At 44.6% G+C, this 18,034-nt stretch overlaps 1 protein-coding gene across 1 annotated transcript in view; it reads right to left on the reverse strand.

The window, feature by feature from the left end:
- LOC109918618 (protein kinase C delta type-like) overlaps nt 1–17,963 on the reverse strand; it is a 75,476-nt gene extending 57,513 nt beyond the window's left edge. Inside the window, exon 1 of the mRNA XM_048606282.1 lies at nt 17,800–17,963. The gene's annotated coding sequence lies outside the window, so the exon portion shown is untranslated. The remainder of the gene's footprint in view (nt 1–17,799) is intronic.
- Between the last annotated feature and the right edge of the window lie 71 nt (nt 17,964–18,034).

Raw genomic sequence — 18,034 nt, forward strand, 5'->3', positions numbered from 1 at the left:
TGAGACAAAGTTCCAAAACCTCAAAAAAAAGTGACAACTAATTTTAAAACAGTGTCCCCTTGTTCCAGGCTGACCCACAAAAGAAAACACCCTTTCCACGTCCACCTTGCCAAGACTATTTAGATTCTTATATACTGCAATCCAGTCACGCCTCACTCTTTTAAACTGCAGTGGAAACAAGCCCAGTCAGTCAGACCTTACCTCACAAGACAACCAATCATGCCAAGTCTCAATCTTGTGAGCCTCCTTTGAACAGCCTCTCATTCACTAATTCTGTTCCTGTGGCTCAGTCATTCCTCCTCTCACACTCACTCATTGAGATCTGACCAAGAGTTCAAATTCCACATCAGCCTTCCTCATTAACCCTACAGAGATAAACTCAGCACCACTCAAATTCTCCTCACAAATCGCTTTGCTTCCAGTGCATGTGACTCCGTGTACTCAGCTGAGTTTCCATTTTCCTGAACAGAGGGAGGAGGAGGAAGAAATGCTGAAAGAAGCTGCATCACTAAGTGCTATGATACGGCACTGCACCTTTCTTGTTTGAATTAAACAGGGAGCAGCTTTTTAGTGGCAGTATCCCATCTCAGAACGGTTCCAACAGACACTGCACCCCAACATGAATGAACTGCACCCAACTCCGATATTATCATAACCCATCCACCCTCACCAGCTTTCACCACATTACCCCACACCCCATTGCTCCATCCCTGCACAGTTCTGCCCTGCCCTACTCACTTCCCCATCTCCCACCTGAATTCTGCCCTTATGCCCCAAAATCTCCAGTCCCAGCAAGCCAGCCTTCCTTTGCCTCAGCCCCTACACCCACTGATCCACCACCCCCAAACTTTACAACCCCATCAACATTCTGATACCCCTCCAGGGGAGAAAGGACACTTTGCTCTTACCCCTCCAGGTGGGGGGAGGGGTGGTGGTTGAAGATGAAAGATGGCTCTCTGATCTGGAACACCCAGATTCCGATTCCCACCCCCCGCATCACAAACACACTCACTGATACATCAGCCATTCTCTCAGCCTTTGGAGATAAAGAGACAGATTTATTCTGCAGAGGGTTTTGATAAAGAGGTGATTTCAATGACACAATCACCCAGAGAACAAAGAAACTCTGGTTTAACGAGTTTTGGAAACTCATTGAAAAGCTGAAATTGAATTGATATAAATACCAGGGCCCTCCCCCTCACCCACACACAGCCTTAGCTCAGACATTGACAAGAGACACACTCACAGCTCAGAAACTAGCACGGACTCGGGGAGGGGGTGCAGGGGCATGGCAGCTGGGTGGGGGACAGGACAGAGTGAAAAAAGTGACTGATTGCGTGGGGTTGGGGGAGAACAGGAGGGAAATCTGCAGCACAAAGGGACTTGGGAGACACAGTTCAGGATTCTCTTTGGGTTAACGTGCAGGTTCAGTTGGCAGTTAGGAAGGTAAATGCAATGTTAACATTCATTTCAAGAAGGTTAGAACACACGAACAGAGATGTGCTCCTGAGGCTGTATATGGATCTGGTTAGACTGCGTTTGGAATATTGAGAGCAGTTTTGGGCCCCATACCTAGGGAAGGCTGTGCTAACCTTGGAGGTGGTCCAGAAGGAGCTTTACAAAAATGTTCCCAGGGATGAAGGGTCTGTCATATGAGGAGCAGTTGAGAACTTTGGGCTTGTACTCAATGAAGTTTAGAAAAATTGGGGATGGGGGGGTGGGGGCACGGGAGAAGGGAGGCGGAGGCAGGGGCAGGTGGAAGAGAACAGATTGAGATTTACAGGGCACCAAGAGACCATGACAGAGAAGACATGGAGAAGATTTTTCTACTAGTATCCAGTCCCAGCAAGCCAAGGAGAGACTAGGACCCAACGGCACAGCCTCAAAGTGAAGGGACGACTCTTTAGAACAGAGATGAGGAGGATTTTCTTTAGCCAGAGGGTAGTAAATCTGGCGAACTCATTTCCATGGAGGCCCGAGGAGGCAAAAAATCATGGAGTGTATTTAAAACAGAGAGAGAGTCTTGATTGGTAAGGGGATCAAGGGTTATAGTGAGAAGGCAGGAGAATGGGGTTAAGAAACATATCAGCCATGATCAAATGGCAGTGTAGACTCAACGGGCTGAATAGAAAACACATACCGGACGATGAAACCACTGGCACAGCTCACACTGCACCCTCTCCTCCCAATCACACCGTGCACCACCCCAACCCATCTGCCTGACCCACCCCACTCTCACCCCAGATATATCCCCCACTCTGTGCCCACACCCTGATGCACCGCACACTCCCCCAGATCCACCCCAACACTGTGCCACCTCCACCATACTGCACTCCTCAACCCAGCCCCACACCGTGCCCCCTCCCCCGTGATTCACCCCCACACTATAGCATCCCCCATGCAACCCACATCAGCTATTTATCTTGGCTTGTTTTCATCAATTTGCTGCTCAAATGTACTGTCAGTGCTGAAAAATTCCTGTCAGACAAATATCTCCCTGAATAAAAGGCAAGTTTTAAGACGGAATATCTTCCTCCTCACAGTCACGAACAGGGAGCTGGTAACTCTGACTCGGGGAGGAGGGAGGGAATGCAGACCTTACTTTCATATTTCCCCTGCTTTAAATTATCTTTTTAATAAACTGAGCTTAAATTCAACAAACCATAAACACTTCACGGAGTGGCCACACTGTCTTAGATCACCTCAATGCATCCCTTCCATCAGATTCATCCCAGTTTCACGGTAAGCCTTAAAAACTTTTCCTCGTCAACTGATCGGAGATTGTCTCTGTTGCAGCAATTAGGAACTTCCGACTGCTCATAAAAAAAACACTGAAACCAATGAATGGGTCGTGTACAGACCGAGACTAGCAACAGAGCAGGCAAAAATTATCCAATAGCTCTCAGACTGAGGGACCAGGGAATAAAATCAAGAGGATCAGAATTAATTAGCTTCTTTTTTTAACCCATTGCCTCAGTCAGGTCAAATTTCTCGGATTCAATTCTTTCTAGATTTTTAAAAATATCTGTCTCTCTCAGCAAAGCTGCTATCCTAATGGATGCTGCCTGAAGAGGCTTGATGAAAGGCTGCGGGAGGCAGAGGGGTTGCAGTCCGTCAAGTCCATCACCACTTCACAACCAGCAGCTCACTTCATCTTCTCTTAATGAAGAGGTTTTGAACTACAAGCTGTTAAATCCTTCAGCCTTTACTCACCCGCTGTCACCGTGGCAATGGCAGCTCACTCACCTGCAGTCCCACCTGCACAGGAGAACCTGACGTCCTGGGATAGGAATTCAATGTGAAGAGCTGGTCACTCAGATTCTACATCCAAACGTTCCAACTGACTCCCTGACGTCAAATTCTGTTTCAGCTGTTGCCCCCTGGCAGTTTGTTCAGTCACAACAACCCTCAATAGCAAAAATCTCCAACACCAACATGAAGCATCACCTACTGCCCACAGGCAGGGCAACAGAGCACCCTCTTCTCCCTCACCATCCCCAACAGAGTGCCCTCACCCTCACCCACCAACAGAACACCCATCCTTCCAAAATAAGCAGCCTGCACTCTCCACTGTGGCACTACCCTGTTTATGGCAATCATTGAGCGAGGCTCCTCTCTGCAGGCCCCCACCACCCCGACCCCACACCCCAAAGAGGACACTGGAGCGTGGCTGGTTGACAATGTTCAATCAGCCACCACGAGGTGTATGACAGGCAGGGTGGTTCTGGGCTGCTCCCACTCCTCTGGTAACAGTGGGTTCAGGAAGGGGTGGGCAGGCCAGTCTGTTTGTACAGAACTGTCTACAAGGCAGTGGGATCAAACTCTTTACAACAGAGACTGGATCAGCAGGTTTCGTCTGTTTGGGAGGAGCCAGTGCCACAATGACTCAGAGATCCGGAATCAGTAAAGAGGCCAGACTGCGTGATTCTTCCTGATGAGATGCCCCCGGTCAGCGTGCTATTGCAATATGAACCACAACACCATCTTCCATTGGTCAAGTCAACCACTATTCCACAACAGGGATCTCATACCTAACACCTGAAGTTTTATTTGAGAAGATCTGTCAGCCACAATACCAGAGATAACAAGGTGTAGAGCTGGATGAACACAGCAGGCCAAGCAGCATCAGAGGAGCAGGAAGGCTGACGTTTCGGGCCTAGACCCTTCTTCAGAAATGGGGCAGTGGAAGAGGGTTCTGAAATAAATAGGGAGAGAGTGGGAGGCGGATAGAAGAGGGATAGAGGAGAGGATAGGTGGAGAGGAAACAAACAGGTCGAAGAGGCGGGGATGGAGCCAGTAAAGGTGAGTGTAGGTGGGGAGTTAGGGAGGGGATAGGTCAGTCCAGGGAGGACGGACAGGTCAAGGGGGCGGGATGAGGTTAGTAGGTAGGAGATGGGGGTGGGACTTGAGGTGGGAGGAGGGGATAGTGGGAGGAAGGACAGGTTAGGGAGGCGGGGACGAGCTGGGCTGGTTTTGGGATGCGGTAGGGGGAGGGGAGATTTTGAAGCTTGTGAAAGCCACATTGATACCATTGGGCTGCAGGGTTCCCAAGCAGAATACAAGTTGCTATTCCTGCAACCTTCGGGTAGCATCGTTGTGGCACTGCAGGAGGCCCAGGATGGACATGTCGTCTGTGGAATGGGAGGGGGAGTTGAAATAGGTCAACCACTTCCTTACCAGCACTGTGCAGCTTTTGGGTGGAAATAAGATTCTCCAACACAAAAGAAAAAGAAGCAAATCACCAGCATTGTCATTTCTGCCCAGGTTTGAACCCGAATTCTTTTCTTTGAACCTCAGTAACAGATGGGATACTGGGAGATGTTAGAAGTTAATCTTATTATTCTCAAGGTTTGCATCCGACTGCAGCCAGGGACAGTACCCAATTACTATTTAAAACATGCTGAAAACTAAAATATTTTGACATCATGCATTTGTTAAAATATATTTGAAAGATTTGGGTTTTTAAAATGGTTCAGAATTGAACACTTGAAATAAGCTTGCTCCACTAGTCACAGCATCACAGATACTAGTCTTTAGACAATTCTATTCACTTCACGTGATATCAAGAAACAGTTAGGGTCCCTGGATACTGCAATGGCTATGGTCCCTGACAACATTCCAGCAATAGTCCTGAAGACTTGTGCTCCAGAACTTGCCCCTTCCCTAGTCAAGCTGTTCCACTATAGTTACAACACTAACATCTATCCGATGATGTGGAAAATTACCCAGGTGTATCCTGTACACAAAATGGAGGTCAAATCTGCCCTGGCCAATTACTGCCCCATCAGATTACTCTCAATCATCAGTAAAGTGATGGAAGGGGTCATCAACAGTGCTATCAAGCCACATCTGCCCAGTGACGCTCAGTTTGGGTTCCACCAGGATCACTCAGCTCCTGACCTCACTACAGCCTTGGTTCAAACATGGACAAAAGAGCTGAATTCCAGAGGTGAAGTGAGAGTGACAGCTTTGACATCAAGGCTGCATTCATCCGAGTTTGACATCAAGGAGCCCTAGCAAAACTGGAATCAATGGGTTTAAGGGGGCAAACTCTCCACTTTTTATAGTTCATCGCAGTGTCCTAGGCCCAACCGTCTTCAGCTGCTTCATTGAAGACCTCCACTCTATCATAATCACTCATGATTCCTCAGATTCTGAAGCAGTCCATGTTCAAATGCAACAAGATCTGGACAATATCCAGGCTTGGGCTGAAAATCGCAACTAATATTTGTGCCACACAAACGCCAGACAATGACATCTCCAATAAGATATTCTAACTATCACCTCTTGGCATTCAGTGGTGTTAATCATTGAATCCCCCAGTGTCAGCATCCTAGGGGTTACCATTGACTGGAAACTGATGATATGGATGGGCCATACAAATACAGTGGCTACAAGATGCATGCATTTAAAGGTGAGAGGGGGAAAAGTTCAAAAGGAGATGCGAGGGCCAAGTTTTTTTTCATCACACAGAGTGGCAGGAGTTTGCTATGTGCTGCTGGGGGTAGGTGATAGAGGCAGATACAATAGAGGCGTTTAAGGGACTTTTGGATAAGCATATGCATATGCAAGGAACGGAGGGATATAGACCAAGGGCAGGCAGAAGGGATCAGTTTCATTTGGTGTCACGTTCGGTACGTTGAGGGCCGAAGGGTCCGTTCCCTTGCTTTACAGTTCTATGTTCTACGTTCTAAGATCAGGTCAGAGGCTAGGAACACTGCAGTGAGCAGCTCACCTTCTGACTCCCCAAAGTCTGTCCACCATCTACAAGGCACAAGTCAGAAATATGATGGAATACTCCATACTTCCCTGTGTGGGGGCAGCTCCAACAACACTCAAGCTGGATACGATTCAGAACAAAGCAGCCTGCTTGATTGGTACCATATTCACAAACATCCACTCTCTCCACCACCAAACACTCAGTAGCAGCAGTGCGTTCTAAGTGCCAGAGACACTGTAGAAATTTATGTAAGATCTTTAGACAGCACCTTCCAAACCCTCGACCACTTCTATCTGGAAGGACAAGAGCAGCAGACACATGGGAACACCACCACAGAACATAGAACAGTACAGGCCCTTTGGCCCACGATGTTGTGCTGAACTTTTATCCTAATCTATCTAACCTCCACCCCTACCTTAGGCATATGGATGATAGTATATCTAATAGCTGCTTAAATGCCCCTAATGAGGCCAACTCCACTACCCTCTCTGGCAATGCATTCCACGCCCCGACCACTCTGAGTAAAGAATCTATCTCTGACATCTCCCCTATATCTACTCCTATATCTACCCCCTATATCTCCACTCACTTTAAAACTATGCCCCCTCGTAATAGCTACCTCTACCCTAGGAAAAAGTCTCTGGCTGTCCACTATCTATACCTCTGATCATTTTATACACCTCTATCAAGTCACCTCTCATCCTTTTTCGTTCCATAGAGAAAAGCCCTAGCTCTCTCAACCTTTCCTCGTAAGACCTTCCCTCCATTCCAGGCAACATCCTAGTAAATCTCCTCTGCACCTTTTCCAACGCCTCCACATCTTTCCTGTAATGCGGCAACCAGAACTGGACACAATACTCCAGATGTGGCCGAACCAGGCTGGAAGTTCCCCTCCAAGCCACTCACCATCCCCACTTGGAAATATATCGCTGTTCCCTCAGTGTCACTGGGTCAAAATCCTGAAATTCCCTCCCCAAGGGCATTGTGGGTCTACCTACAGCACATAGACTGCAGTGGTTCAAAAAGGCAGCTCACCCCCACCTTCTCAAGAAGCAACTAGGAATGGGCAATAAATGCTGGTCCAGCCAGAGCTGCCCACACGCGGTGAGTGGATAAGAAATCAAACATCACCCCTAATGTTATTAGTTTATTCACAGACTGACTCATGGGGTTTGCAGGTATTTTACTGTACACAACATATACCCAGAGAGAGAGAGTTTCTGGGAGACATATCTTAAACTTTATTAACAACACTAACTCACACAGCTACAATATCCAGGACTTGCACAGAATCTGGATTCTGAGCTGACTGATGGTAATGTTATTATATACATACAGCTGAATGGTGAATACACAGCACCCATGCCATGACACAGAGAAAGTGACTATACTGAGACAGGCATTTTTATGCTAGAACTTTACATGTCATGATGTCACCTAACTATGGGAAAAAAGATCTCTGCTCCTATGATGCTGCTTGGCCTGCTGTGTTCATCCAGCCCTGCACCTTGTTGTCTCGGATTCTCCAGCATCTGCAGTTCCTACTATCCATGCCTGTCCCGTCTGGAATCCATGTCATAATAGTATAAATATTTTCCTCATTTATGGAATTCTCATATAAAACTGACAATTACCAAGAAACATTACTCAAGTCAATCCTGCTGCAACAAGGAGCCAAAGCCATGTATACAGCACCTCTTACCTCAGACATGACAGTGACTACAGCTGGCCATGTAACAGAGACAGAATGCGTATTTGACAGACCTCAGGTACAGGGAGAGTAACCATAAAAAAACTCCAACAAATTGGGACCATTGTTAATTTACATTATTGTCCTTGATTCAGAAACTCTATGCAAATTGATCAAACAAGATGCATCCAGGATAATAACCCACAGAACACAAAGTTGAAACCCCATCAGGGCAGTTTGACAATTTGAATTCAATTTGAATAAGATCTGGAAGTTAAAAATGTACACAAGTGGCCACAAAACCGTTAGGATGTTGGAAAAGCGCACCAGTTAACAAATGTCCTTTAGAGAGAAGGAAACTTGTTCCTCTTACCAGATCTGGACCTTTGGAACTCAAGACTGCCTTTCATAGCTCATTGTGTACATACAGACTTTCAATTAATCCCACACCCCTGTAAATTTCTCCCTTGTGTTTTAACCAATCTACTTTCAATGCTCTGACAACAGTACTTCCCCAATCATAAATTCCTACAAAAACAAAATCATCTCCCTTGGGCTTTATGGTAATTACCCTAGACCTGATTGCCAACTCTCCTACCACTGGGAACAGTTTCTCCCCACCTACACAACCAATCCTCAGGATTAATATCTTGATTGAATCCCCTCAACCGTCTCTGCTCTAAACAGAACAAAACCAGTTTTTCCAGGCTCTCAACCAAAGACCCTCATCTGTAATACATTTACTGTAAAGTTCCCCTGTACCTTTTCCAAGGAATCGAAATCCTCCCAGCTGTGCAGTGGCCAGAAACAGACACTACTCCCACTGAGGTCTAAACAATATTTTAATGACTCCTTGCTTATATGCTACATTTCAATGAAAATGTCAAGGACTCCATTATAATCTTCTCAACCGGTGTTCTGTGCATACATCTTGCATTTGATTTTTGTAAATGATTTGGATGAAGGAGTGGAAGGGTGGATTAGTAAATTCGCGGACGATACGAAGGTGGGTCAAGTTGTGGATAGTGCGGAGGGCTGTTCTAGGTTACAAAGGGACATTGTTAGGATGCAGAGCTGGGATGAGAAGTGGCAGATGCAGTTTAACCCTGAAAAGTGTGAGGTGATTCATTTTGGAAGGACAAACTCGAAAGCAGAATACAGGGTTAATGGAAAGATTCTTGGCAGTGTGGAGGAGCAGAGGGATCTTGGGGTTCATGTCCACAGTTCCCTGAAAGCTGCCACCCAGGTGGATAGAGTTGTTAAGAAGGCGTATGGTGTGTTAGCTTTCATTAATAGAGGGATTGAGTTCAAGGGCAGCAAAGTTATGCTCCAGCTATACAAAAGCCTGGTTCGGCCACATCTGGAGTATTGTGTCCAGTTCTGGTCGCCTCATTACAGGAAAGATGTGGAAGTGTTGGAAAAGGTGCAGAGGAGATTTACCAGGATGTTGCCTGGAATGGAGGGAAGGTCTTACGAGGAAAGGTTGACTGAGCTAGAGCTTCTCTCTTTAGAACGACGAAGGATGAGAGGTGACTTGATAGAGGTGTACAAAATGATCAGAGGTATAGATAGAGTAGACAGCCAGAGACTTTTTCCTAGAGTGGAGGTAGCTATTACGAGGGGGCATAGTTTTAAAGTGAGTGGAGGTAGACACAGGGGAGATGTCAGAAGTAGGTTCTTTACTCAGAGTGGTCAGGGCGTGGAATGCATTGCCGGAGAGGGTAGTGAGTCGGCCTCATTAGGGGCATTTAAGCAGCTAGTCGATAGGCAAATGGATGATAGTATAAGGTAGGAGTGGAGGTTAGATAGACCTTAGGATTAGAGTAAAAGTTCGGCACAACATCGTGGGCCGAAGGGAATGTACTGTGCTGTACTGTTCTATGTTCTATGTCTGGTTTTACTATCCTTTCAACACTGACCACCACCTTCTCAGGGCAAATAACAATTTGCAATAGATGTCCGCTTGGTGTGAGACACTTACATCAAGAATGTTTTTGTTTCAAATCACACTATACCAGATAAAAGTTACACTTGCAAAGGTCAGTGGTTGATGCAACATTACACAGATAAGATGATATGCACCATTCAGGATGTACAAGTAACATATACTTATTAAGCCTCCAAGAAATAGCTCAAGGCAGGAGAGGCAGCAGATACATGGAGACAAAAGACGCCGCAAGGTCCCCCCCAAGCAACACTATCTTGACTTCGAAAAATATTTCCTGTTGTTCTTTTACCATCACTGGGTCAAAATCCTAGAGCTCTCTAATAGCAGTGTACCTACATCCCACTGACTACAGCAGTTCACCACCACCTTCTCAAGTGCAATTGGGGATAGGCAGTAAGTGCTGGCCCAGCCAGTGACACCCATGTGAACAAATATTTCATATTATTCTGTTGAGACTTAGGAGACTGTACACTAATAGCGCCCAACCAACAGACAGCAGTAATTACAAAACCAGGAACTTAAACTACAACTAAGCAACAGATCACATCAGAACAGAATGTAATCAAACTTTACAGGGCTCTGGTAAAAATGAACCTTAACTTTCTATTTGAATTCACATGGCTGAATTACAGACATAGATCAAGAGAGTGGTAACAGCAGAAATCTCTACAGGGGTGACAATGAGCTTTATTACATTTGTGAGAAAAGATGCATTGATATCAGGTAGGCAAAAGTGACCAAGATGATAGCATGAGAGGGAGGCAAAGCAACCAAACATTAGGGCCCACATGAACCAATGACATTAACTCCCTTTGAAAGTCTGAGTGTAAAATATGCAGCAGATTGTAAAACAAGTTGCCAACTTTTGTGTGCTTCCTGAGTGCTCACATGGAAAACTTCACATTTGTACAGTATTGAAGTAAATGTTTAAACAAGGAACACTTTCTTGAAGTGGTAAGGACTAAACACTTAAATGAGCAACAATATAAAAAAAGTGTTTAGAAAAGGCAGAGAAAGAGGGTTGGGGATGACAACACTAAATAAAAAAGATATTGTAATATTGAAGATACAGGGCAAGCCCTTGAGGGGGAAAATAACAGAGTCCAGAGTCCAACTAGTTAGAACAGAGAATTAAAAGTTTAAGACCATACTATTTGGGTATTCAGCAGGCCTCCAAATGATACTGGGAAACTTAATCCCAATCAATAATTGGGTAATTAATGTTACAGTAAAGGGTGAGCTGGCAAAGAAATTTCTGAAATGTGTTAAAGTGAATTTCCTTAATCAGTACATTCTCTCAGTGATTAAAAAAAGTAGGGGTTCCTGGATCCAGCGCTGGTGAATGACCATTGCTAACGTCAACCTTGTGACTAATGGAAAACCGCAAGAAAGTCTAATGTAGAACTTACAAAGCACAAGAGATCCAATTTCAATGTGATGAGGAGGGATTCAGCCAGGATACAATGGAACCAGAAACAATGGGTTATTCTTATGGAAGAGATTCTTCAGGTACAAGTTTAATACAATCCAACAAGGCAAATGGTAAGGAATCCGGCTCCCTACCTAGATGAGGGGGGAAAAGAGTGAGAGAGCTACAATAGTTGAGAAGAGAGATGAAGAGGAAAAAACAAACTGGCGAAGAGAAAATATGGGAATAGAATGGCAGTCAACAATAATCAAAACATAAAAATCTTCCACTGGCATGTAAAGTGTAAAAAGGCAAGTTGTAAAAGTAACAAGATGTGGAATGAACCAAATTGAGGACAGAGAGGATGCTATATGCTTAGAGGTATGCAGCACAGAAAAATAGAAAATAGGAACAGGCGTAGGCCATTCAGCCCTTGGAGCCTGCTCTGACATTCGTTACAATCATGGCTTATCATCCACGTCAATATCTGCTCCTGCTTTCCGCCCTATCCTTTGATCCCTTCACTCCCAAGTGCCGTATCCAATTCATTCTTGAAATCATACAATGTTTTGGCTTTGATTGCTTTCTGTGGTAGTGAATTCCACAGGTGCTCCACTCAGTGAAGAAATTTCTCCTCATCTCAGTCTACGATGGGGACCCCTGGTTCTGGAGTCCCCCACCATCGGGGGCATCCTTTCTGCATCTACTTTGTCTAGTCCTGTTAGACTTTTCAAGGTTCCAATGAGGTTCATGTCCTGCTTTATTTTGCTGAATTCCAGAAAATACAACCCTAACTGATTCAAGCTCTCTTCATATTTCAGCTTTGTCACCCCAGGAATCGGTCTGGCAAACCTTTGCTGCACTGACTCTCGCTGTCTATAGCAGTGTTAGAATATTATAATGAACATACATATGGGTGTTTACTAAGAACATGGAATCTGCCAATATGTCAGCAGAATGAGGCCATCTTTGTGGTACAGTAGAAGTGTCCCTGCCCCTGAATCATGAGGCCCAGGTTCAAGTCCCACCTGCTCCAAAGGTGTGTAATTACATCACTGAATAGGTTGATTAGAAACTATCAGAGAAAGTGGATGAAATAGATAGGGTGAGAATGGAGGGCAGGAGGCACAGGAGTGGCTGATGAATAGAAAATACAGTTATCTTGTATTCCAGTTTGCTAAAGGAAGAGGTAGTGGAGCTACTGGAAAAGCTTGAAATATTCAACCTTCCCTTGATATGGAGGAGGTACCAGAAGATTGGAGAGTGGAAAATGTGACACTTATTCAGGAATGGGTGTAAGAACAATCCTAGAATCTACAGAATGGTTAGTTTAACATTGACAGTGGGTCAGGGTTTAGAAAGACCTAGGAAAAATAATCAAACTAGGATAAACGGTAGACCGTGCTCATCCAGTAAAATTGAATATTTTGATGAAAGTTGATGGAGGGACTGTGGTGGATATTGCCTGTATAGATTTTACAAAAAAAGTGACAAAATGCCAACTTGTCAAAGGCTGGTTCACAAAATTGGGATTTGTGAAACAGAATAGCAGTGTGCAGTTGGGTTAACATTTACAGATAGAAAGCAGCAAGCTGTGGAGTAGGATTATTTTTCAGACTAAAGAATCTAACAGAGTGGCATTTCCCAAGAGTCAGGGCTAGGACTACTCCTTCTGTTGTTTCATAAAAATAACTTGGGTTGTGAAATATGAAATAAAATTTCAAAACTTGCCAATAATATGAAACATGGAGAATCAGTCAAGCGAGAATGACAGAAATCGTCTGCAAAGGGACATTGATAGGCTGGCAGCATGGGCAGATTGAACTTAATACAGTGAATTAGGAGATAATGCATGCTGGCAAAGCGATAAAGGGGCAGCAATATAGACTTAATGTCACTTAAATTCAAGGTACAGTTAACAGAGGGTCCCAGGGTATGTGGCCATTTTTTCCTACCACCTTCAAAGATCAAAGACTGGTTATTAAATCAAACATGACCTTGGACTTCATTAGAAGTATCGAGTACAAAATCAGAAAAGTTGCACTGAACTTTTATGATGATCTGATTAAGCCCCAACTAAAGTAATGCATTCAAGCTCCTCAAGAGTGCGTGTAGGGGATTTACTAGGATGGCTCTGGAACGAAGGGGTTTAGTTACAAGGACAGATTGAAGAAGCTGAGATTTCCTCCTTGGAGCAAAGAAGATTGATGGCAGATTTGATCAAGGTGTATATGGTGAGAACAGATTTAGAAAACTCAAAGCAAAGCTGTTCTTATTCTCTGACATTACAAGTATTAGGGCCCCAGCTATTTTCAGCTGCTTTGTCAATGACCTTCCCTCCAGAAGGGAAGAAATGGGGATGTTCGCTGATGATTGCACAATGTTCAGCACCATTCGCAACTCCTCAGATACTGAAGCAGTCCATGTTCACATGTAACAAGATCTGGACAATATCCAGGCCTGGGCCGGCAAGTGGCAAGTGGCAAGTGGCATTCGTGCCACACAAATGCCAGGCTATGACCATCTAACCTTTGCTCCTTGACATTCAATGGTGTTGCCATCATTGAATCCCCCACTATTAACACTATTAACAGAAATTCACCAAAACTCCTTAGACAAGACCTTCCAAACAAACAACCACTTCCGTCTAGAAGGACAAGGGCAGCAGATATATGGGAACATCACCACCTGCAAGTTCCCCTCCAAGCCAATCACGATCCTGACTTGGAAATATATTCATTCCTTCACTGTCACTGGGTCAACATCCTGGAATTCCCTCCCTAATGGCATAGAGTCAACCCCCAGCAGGTGGACTGCAGCGGTTCAAGAAGGCAGCTCACCACCACCTTCTAAAGGAGCCACTAAGGACAGGCAATAAATGCTGGTCCAGACTGTGATGCCCACATCATGTAAATGATTTGAAAAAAAGATATTTTTAAGCAAGAGATGTAGGGTCAGGGGACATAAAAGGAGGAACTTTTGTACACAGCAAGTGGTAATAACCTGGGTCACACTGTCCAGGAATGGAAGCAGAAAGATCAATGATTACAAAAGGAAACTGGATGGACACTCCACAGACTATAGGAAGCGAGCAAGGAAACAAATACGCTGGATTGGCCTACAGAGGACAGCCTAGAATCAATGGCTTCATTGTAGTCTCTGGCTGAAGTGACTATGAAACCTAAAGGCTCCAACAAAGTTGTGAAGAACGTGAAAAGGACAGTTGGAAAAGGATTGAAACTGAATATCATCAAGGGTTAAATCTTGGATCAAGACAAGGAAGATGGTTAGTATTAATCAAAATGATGGAATAGAAAGTTTTAGAATGAATTATGGAGAATATATTCTCAGATTAAAGGATAAACAGCTCAGGACAGATCGAAATCCCAGGAAGAAGCAACAAGATATGTCAGTGTAGAGAATTTAACTCTGAAACAAAACAATTTAAATAACTGTAGTCAGATTTCAGTAACAAAGTACCGAAAAGAATGTCAGAATGATATCATAAGTTGCTGGAGAAGGCCATTCAGCACCTCCAGCCTCCGCCAACATGCAGTAAAATCAATGATAATCTGATTGTGCCTTCACATTCACTTTGCTGCTTGTTCCCCTGTCCTTTGAGTCAATTGTAGATCCAAATTTTAACTGTATTCCACAGTGATGTACAATAGCCAGTCTCCAGTGCTCACCGGGGAACAGAATCTCACAGTCTAAGGATCCTCTCAAAGAAAAAAATTCCTCCTTATCTTAAATGTGGGACTCCTCACTTCTAAACAACAGGGCAGCACGATGGCTCAGTGGTTAGCACTGCTGCCTCACAGCGCCAGGGACCCGGGTTCAATTCCACCCCCAGGCGACTGTCTGTGTGGAGTTTGCACATTCTCCCCATTTGCGAGGGTTTCGTCTGGGTGCTCTGGTTTCCTTCCACAATCCAAAGATGTGCAGGCTAGGTGGATTGGCCATGGTAAATTTCCCATAGTGTTCAGGGAGGTGTCGATTAGGTGGATTAGGGGCGGATGGGTCTGCGTGGGATGCTCTGAGGGTCGGTGTGGACTTGTTGGGCCGAAGGACCTGTTTCCACACTGTAGGGATTCTATGATAAATGGTGTCCTCTGGTTCTAGACTCTAAATATCCTCTCACGTTCCATCCTGTCAAGGTATAGGCATTTGGAGCTATGGAAAGTCACTGCAACAGATGTGAACAGGACCAGAGGTCATTGACCTATAACGTCAATTCTGTTCCTCACTCCACAGATGCAGCCAGACCTTCTGAGATCTTCCAGCATTTGCTGCTTTTCAGCATCTGAGGCATGTTGATTTTGGAATCTAATAATTGTTGATTTTCAAGAGAGATTAGGAAGCAAACAAAAAAAGGAGTGAGGTCAAGTGTTAATGAGAATGGGCAGCCAGTTGTGGAACAATGCAAGAACTGGAAACAGAGGAGTGGCCAAAGAACATTCCTGGGACTGCACTCTAAATCAGATTTCTAATCTATAAAGGGCTTCAGGATTACAACTGAGTGAAAGGAATAAGTAAAATAACATCAACAACTTCTATTTAAAGAATTTTGAATGCAGTAAAAGTATCCAAAAAATATTCCACAGGAGCGTTGTTAAACAAAATTAACCCAGAGCCATGTAAGTAATGCTTGGAAAACTGATCAAAAGTTTGGTCAAAAAGGTAGGCTTTAAGAAATTTAACAAATCACTATGAATCAGGGAAAATTGCAACATCCTGTCTAAACTGCCAAGAATCAGCTAACGAACCTAATTCTATTTTCTAATTTTTGTCTTGTGCCAATGTGGGATCAGAGCGTATTCAAGTACTCTGTGAATGCAATGAGCTTTCCTGTGTTGAACATTCATTCAGGAAAGCAAGATCCAGACCCTCACTACCCTGTGGGCTGAACAGATCAAGTCACGTTAGAGACAGAAGAGTTCAGGGATGGAATTTGAAAGCTTAGGGCCGAGGCAGTCAAAGGCACGGCCACCAACGCAAAGTTATTGAACAAGACAGATTTTGGAGGGACATGGGACTGGAAGGGATTATAAAGAAGGCTGCGGAGGCGGGGTGGGGGTGTAAGGACATGACTTGGAATTTTAAAACAAACACATTGTTTGAACAGGAACCAATTTATGTCAAGTAGAAGAGCAAGAGGTCAACTAGACTTGATACAAGTTAAGACACTGGCATCAGAGTTTTAAATAATCTTATGGAGGATGAGACAGAGCAATCAGAACAAATTCTAAATCAAGTATTTACAGATAACAAGGGAAAGAAAAAGGTTTTCAAGACCAGATGAGGTAAGGAAAGGGATAATGTTGGTGGATATAGTAAGTATTAGTGATGATGTGTGTTTATACAAGTTTGGAACATTATCTCAGGGTCAAAAATTATACCAAGGTTGTGCAAGGTTCAGCCTCAGATAGTTGCTAAAGAGAGGGATAGAGTTGATAATTTAAGGAATGGATTTGTAGCCAGGACTGAAGACAATGGCTTCTTACCTCTCAATGTTAACTAGAAGATTTTTCTGCTCATCCGGTTTAGATAAACAATAGCAGTCATTTGCTGACTTGGAGAGAAGAGAGGAGTTGAGAGAGGTGCTGGTGAGTTAGAGCTTGGTGTTAGCTTAGAAATATGTAACTCATGAATTTAATGTCTTAAAATTAAAAGACTGCATTCAGACAATGTCACTGAGGGGTAGTGTGAGGTTTTGAAATAAGAGGGGTTGATGATCAACCCTTGGGGGACATTGGAGTTAATGATGTGGAAGAGGGAAGTGAAGCTATTGTACGTAATTCTCTATCTGTGGTTAGACAAATGAATAAACGGGAAGATAGTGCAACAGAATGACCTGACAGATGTAATTTAATGCAAAAGTGCAAAGACATGTTTTTTGGAGGAGAAAGAAGAATAAGGAGTGGATGAAGGACACTGCAGTATCGGGTCACGTACACAACTCCCTGAAAATAAATTTGGATAGAGTTATGAAAAAAGGTTGATTAAAATTTAGATTTATAAAACAACAAGAATATAGCAGATCATTAAATAAAAGTCAATACTGTTTTACCAACAGGTTTGAGAGTCCCATTACAGGAAGCACATTAAAAGGCAGTGGCAGTGTTATGTAGGTTTTACAAACTGGTGAATTATAATTAGGAGGCGAGACTGAGTCGGACAGCAACAGGAACTCTTCCTGGTCAAGGCCAAGGAGATTTTCTTGAGTCTATTCTAAAATTATGAGGGGTTTGGTAAATCAAATGTAGTCACATCTCGACTGGACGGGAGGTGGTTTCGATTTAAAATTAATGCTGAGCTGGTGCGAGGGGAGAGTTACAGAAATACTGTCGCAAAAAGTTGCTGGAGTTTTTCTGAAGTTTTGTCGCAGACGGGGGAGGGGTGTGGAAGGGAGGGAGGAAGGAAGGAGACGGGGGGTGGGGGGGGTGAAGACAGGGGGAATGTTGGGGACAGACAAGGAGGGGGTTTGGGTTAGAGGGTGGGGAGCGAGCCGGACTCGGTCGAAAGGAGCTCACCTCCGGGCGCTGGGCGCGGAGTCCGCTGTCGGGGCGGCGGGCGGCGGGCGGCGGCTGGCTCCTGGCTCCCGGGTGCGATCGAATCCAGCTCCAAGGGCTGGGCTCAGGCCGGTTACAGACGGGACTCTCTCTCCGGCTCCGGCTCCGGCTCCGCCGCTTTTTCAGGAAGTGGCGGCCCTGACGTCACCCAGGTACAAAGCAGCCCGCCCAAAATTTAACCCGTTCCCGCCCCCCC

The sequence above is a fragment of the Rhincodon typus genome, chromosome 16 (genome assembly GCF_021869965.1).
Source record: "Rhincodon typus isolate 14 chromosome 16, sRhiTyp1.1, whole genome shotgun sequence".
In the NCBI taxonomy this organism is placed as follows: Eukaryota; Metazoa; Chordata; class Chondrichthyes; order Orectolobiformes; family Rhincodontidae; genus Rhincodon; species Rhincodon typus.